This window comes from Vigna umbellata, chromosome 9, assembly GCF_029865625.1.
Source record: "Vigna umbellata cultivar VRB3 chromosome 9, Vumbellata_1.0, whole genome shotgun sequence".
NCBI lineage: Eukaryota > Viridiplantae > Streptophyta > Magnoliopsida > Fabales > Fabaceae > Vigna > Vigna umbellata.
This window is the reverse complement of record NC_142173.1, coordinates 47,308,561-47,314,560: the sequence shown is the minus strand read 5'-3', so window position 1 is coordinate 47,314,560 and position 6,000 is coordinate 47,308,561. Positions and strand designations below refer to the sequence as shown.

Genomic DNA, 6,000 nt, shown 5'->3' with positions numbered 1-6,000 from the left:
GGCCCAGCTTTAATGGAACTGTTTGCCCTGGTTGGCCATAATCGTGCCCGAACGGTGCTGAGTGTATGACCGTTCGGTACTAAGTGTATAACTGTTCGGTCTCTACTAGGTATAATACATAGTTGACGAGTGCTGTCGCGGTTTGACCTGGTTGACGAGCGTTGTCCCGGTTTGACAGTAGAGTTGACGAGCGCTGCTACAGTAGATAGATTGATCGGTCTTGGATGCTAACTGTTCGACCTAGATATCATACTATACATAATGTCCCTCAAGTCCGAGTTAACCGTTTGGCTTTAGCCAAGGTTAAGTATAGGACTTATATGAGCTTGGGGGAGTCCGTCCTCGTTCTAATAGGGAGGTTGTTCTGATTGTAATTTGAGTCGTTGCTCGTCTCTGACCGAATGGTGGACTTTAGGAGTTACCTTTTAAACTTTTTACTAGGCTGATCGGCTTATGATGGGAGTTCTTTGTAGAACTTTTTCTCATGTTAACTAGCGACTTTGATAGCATTTTGTTTATCTGCACTATAAAGTCGACTGGCTGAATACTTTTTGGGCCAAATGACCAAATATCTGTGAAGTTGAATGGCCGAGTACTTGCGAGGCCGAACGGTTGATGCCGAAGCCATGGAAGGCCGAGCAGTTGATGCCGAATGGCCGAATGCCGAGCACCTTTGAGGCCGATTGACTGAATACGTGTGAGGAGGCCGAATGGCCGAATGCTTGTGACCACTCAGTTTAGGACGAGTGTGAGAGTTCAAGGAGAACGTTCAATACCGCTCGGTTTAGGACGAAAGTGAGATTTACTCACTGCTTGGTTTTTCGACTTAGGAGTTCGTTTTGGAACTTCCTAGTGGGCGAGAGTGTCAGTCCTTGGGGACGTGCAACACCGCTCGGTTTTTCGACTTAGGAGTTCGTTTTGGAACTTCTTAGTGGACGGAGTGATAGTCCTCGGGGACGTGCAACACCGCTTGGTTTAGGACGAGAGTGAGAGTTCACTGAGAACTTTCCACACCGCTTGGTTTTTTGACTTAGGAGTTCGTTTTGGAACTTCCTAGTGGACGAGAGTGTCAGTCCTTGGGGACGTGCAACACCGCTCGGCTTTTTGACTTAGGAGTTCGTTTTGGAACTTCCTAGTGGTCAAGAGTGTCAGTCCTTGGGGACGTGCAACACCGCTCGGTTTTTCGACTTAGGAGTTTGTTTTGGAACTTCCTAGTGGACGAGAGTGAGAGTCCTCGGGGACGTCCAACACCACTCGGTTTAGGACGAAAGTGAGAGTTCACTGAGAACGTTCCACACCGCTCGGTTTTTTGACTTAGGAGTTCGTTTTGGAATTTCCTAGTGGACGAGAGTGAGAGTTCACGGAGAACGTTCCTCACCGCTCGGTTTTTGCACTCCTCTTGGCCGAGTGGTCTGCATGGTCCTATCACCTATGAAGCCGAACGACTGTATATCAGTGAGGCCGAATGGTCAATAACTTTGAAACCGAACAACTGCTCATATGTGATTGAATGGAATTGTCTGGCTTTATTCACATCAAAAAGTTTAAACACGCAAGTCTTGTCAAAAGAATCTAATCGAAATAAAACATAACATCAAAATTTAGCTAAAATAAACTTGAGATGAGTTGCGTTCCAAGTATTAGGAAAGACTTTTCATTATATCTTCTAGTCAATAGCCCTCGAATTACGCAGTCAGAGCTATGACAGCAAAATATCCACACCGAAACACTTTATATAATGTATGTTTAAATATTTTGGATTAATAATTATGCATATATTATTGATATTATTTATATGTATAAATTTTTTGTTATACGTACAAAATTAAAATATCATCATTATTATTTTCATTTCATGAAAATATTCATCTTAATATAATTTTATTTCATTAAATGTGGCTACTCTTTTATGAAGTAATGAAAGCGACAATCTAACACGTATAACAAACTAAGTTACAGTCATTTTAATTAACTTTAGTCTTTTAGTATAATTTGTGAAAACCTTATACGATGCATTGCTAAATTGGTTAATATGAGATGCTTAAAACGCAACACTGGATTATCTTTTTAGGTATAAGTGTGATGAACGTGTTGTTCACCTTGTGCTATCTTTTTATATTAATTTAAAGTTAAATCACAGTTTAATATTCTTCATTGTTAAAATTAAATGGAGTAAATTATATTAACCATGCTGAAGACTTGGTGAAATTATGTTAATATTTTCTGTATTTTCTATCTCTGTATTGCCCTCCTTTACTTGTTAAAAGAACATTTTAGTGACACTTTTTTATATATTATACTAACTTTTAATTATTTGAAAAAATATTAAAGTATGGAACTTTAAATGATAAAAAAGTAGGAAATGTTTGTATAATATTATGAAACATCAGAAGTGATTATTGTAATTTAATCTAAATTTGTTTATAATAACAATAATATTGTTAGTGTTGTAAAAATTTAAAAATTTATCATAAACAGGTTAAGTACCCTCAACGTTTCTTTTGCAAGTGATAAAATATGCACTCTGTATTGATGATAAATAATAGTACTCAACCTGTATCATACTTCCACTAATTATGTACATATTAGTAATAATAATATAACTAATGTGTCATACATAGTTATATATTTGTATTAACTATTAATATTATTGAATTAACTTCTAAAACATATTGACTAGTAAACTTTAAGAATATTGTAGCTTATTATTACCCTTAATTAACTTTTTTTACAAAAGAATATACTTCCACTAATTATGTACATAGTAGTAATAATAATATAACTAATGTATCATACATCTTGATATATTTCTAGTAACTATTAATCTTATTAATTTAATTTCTAAAACACACTATTGAATTAGTAAAATTTAAGAATATTGTAGCTTATTATTACACTTAAGTTTTTTTACAAAAGAGCTAACGAAGTTGAAGAATTTATAACTATGTTGGGAAAATAATAAAAAATTCAACTTAATTTTAGTATTCATTAATTAGTAATTCTATTAATCCATTGTCATTAATTCAAATTGATCTATTAATTTATATTAAAGTTTCGTACACACAATGAATGTCTAATACATGTATTAACAATAACTATTGCACATCATTTAACTAACTAAATTAAACCCTTTTTTTCATCACAAGTGTGAGTTTAGGAATTTAGAAGTAGGTAAAAAAACAAGATTTAAATTACTCTGGACATAAAATGAGTGTAAACACTATGTTTGAAACAAAGCTACAAGTATAATTATCTATGATGCAAAAGATGAATAAACTATAACAAAAAGCGCCTGTAGCTCAGTGGATAGAGCGTCTGTTTCCTAAGCAGAAAGTCGTAGGTTCGACCCCTACCTGGCGCGTATATTTTTACTATATCTTTTCATTTGAAAGGTTATAAATAAATTTTAATATTATTTTAAGTTTATAACTCAAAAACATATTTAATTCTTTAAATTATTTTTTATCTTATGATGAGTGATATAAATCTATAAAATATTATGCTTATTTAACTTTAAATATACTTATTAAGATAAATTATTTTGATGTTTCTTAACTTCAATATTATAACATGTTTAATTTGATTGTGTTTAAATTTTGATTGTAATACCCTAAAAATTAAACTATCAATTATATTATAATTTGGTTTGTACAAAGTATATGTTCAAATCTTACAATAATAAATAATACAACCTAAAATACATCTTATATATACACATGTAAACATTTGTATAAAGATAATTAAACTAAAATAAAAACTATATATCTTTATTTTCTAAATGTTATTTGTGCAGTTGTACTTATATATGCACAATTCATAGCACAAAAAAATTACTTAATAAGTCACAATATTTCACTTGTATTAACAACATATGTTAGAAGAGACATATTAAGTATGTTATAAAAAAAACTAATATTTAATCTAATTCAAGATCTGAATTTACAAACAAATCCAAAAATATGAGATTAATGTAAGTTTATTATAACCAACTACACATGTCATGGTGTGTAAGAACTCATTCTACAACTTCTTACCACATGTTATCTTAGTTTATATGAATATCTTAGTTTATATGAATTAGACTATCAATGTACATGTCAATACTTAATACTAAACTAAAACAACAATTAACATATCATTCCATATATGTAGTCATAAATTCACATATTCTCATCAATCTCGATAATCATTTTCATATGACATACAAATTCCATCAATCTCAATAAACATTATTATATAATATAACTCATTTAACTAAAATCCTTTATAAAAACATTCACACTCAATGAATTTAAGACAATTCATTTAACTAAAACCACAATTAAATCATATAGAAGAATTAATATTTAATTTGCATTTATAAGAATATTCACACTCAATGAATTTAAGAGACCAAAAACATATTTTTTTTAGCTTGAGCGAAAAATTCATCCCTTTGTTGAAAACAATGTTATTTTCAACTCTACTTTTACTTAAGTGAAAAATATTTTGTTTAACTAAAAAAAGAATAAATAATAAGGTTTGAGTCTCTCTCCTATTTTTTCTTGAGCGAAAATATCGGAAAAATCAACCATAACAACACAATCAAACTAGATTTCTAGAGCAATTCCAAAAAGATTTTAATAACATAATTTTTAAACGATTAAAATGATTAATCCAAACCATGATTTGCTTAAACATAATTTTTTACTAATTTTAAATTGATATTGATCATTTAACTCAAAATATGCATATTTAAACTTGTATTAATTTCATAAATTATTATAAGGAGATATAGAAAATTTTAAAAAAATGGTAAAGCATTATGAGAAAAAAAGGAAGAACAAATTAGATAAAGGAGAATGTAAGGAATGGGACCATGCTGAAAAGTTAGTGGTCAGTTCTTTTTTCACCAAGAGAAGCCAAATTGCAGTTAGGGCTTCTTCCATCAATAACTGGAGATGGGTTCTGACATGCTCTCATGGCTACCTTAGGATCCTTAAATGTGACCTTGGAAAACAACAAACCATATACTCACTGTTCAAGATCATGCAAATACAACCATAAATAGAATAAACATGCAAATATAAACTATGCAAAGATGTGAGCGAGAATCCCAAAATCCAGAAGGTAAAAGGAAACTTACAAAGCCATAACCCTTGGATCTTCTAGTGTTCTTACCAGGGATCACAAAACCTCCAAGATACTCATCATAGACAAAAAGGTACCCATTTGCCAACAAGCCTAGTTTTTAAACGACGGATATCAACATTTGTTTGTGCTTCAATGGATGTCAATATCCGTGCACGAATGTTGATTCGTTTCAAGTATCGACATCCGTTTCAAGGACAACAGAGGAATGAGGAGATGCAGCAAGTAGTGTGTGATGGTAGAGGGAGTAACTCTCTATATGGTTTTATAAAAAATATAAGGTTTAAACCCTCGGTTGGTCCTCAATTTTGTATGGTAATCTCAGTTGGATCCTTATTTTTACAACTGTCTCAATTGGGTCATATTTTTTTGTAAAAATGAGCCAATTTTATCCTAACCATTAAGTGCTCTCAGATGGTGTTAAATTTAGCTGATGTGTTTATGTTGATGTACATTGTTTGATTAGATGAAATTTTTATTTAAATTAAAAAATTATGACGTGACAAAATTGAATTGGTTTATGTTAAAATACTATGTTAGGGATTGAAAAGGGTCAGAAAATGAAAGAGTGAATTGAAAAGGGAATTAGGGATCTGGACATTAACCACCGAACGTTCATCATTAAGTCAGGCCATGGGCCTCCCTGCCGGCCGTCGGTCACGGTTGGAGCTTCGCCAGCAGCAATCTCTCTCTGTCTCTCTGTCTCTCTGTCTCTCTGTCTCTCTGTCTCTCTTTCTCTCTCCGAAGTTCAAATTCTCTATTATAAAAAACACAAGAATGCTAAAAAAAATGTAACTCAATAGTATCAATCTCAATATTGAGTTTCTTAGAAAATTATCACAAACATAAAATGTTTCATCCTTTTTAATC

At 31.8% G+C, this 6,000-nt stretch overlaps 1 non-coding gene across 1 annotated transcript; it reads left to right on the top strand.

The window, feature by feature from the left end:
- Nucleotides 1-3,288: 3,288 nt before the first annotated feature.
- On the top strand, nucleotides 3,289-3,361 carry TRNAR-CCU (transfer RNA arginine (anticodon CCU)). The gene has a single exon. It is a non-coding gene; the product is annotated as a tRNA-Arg (tRNA).
- Nucleotides 3,362-6,000: the final 2,639 nt, after the last annotated feature.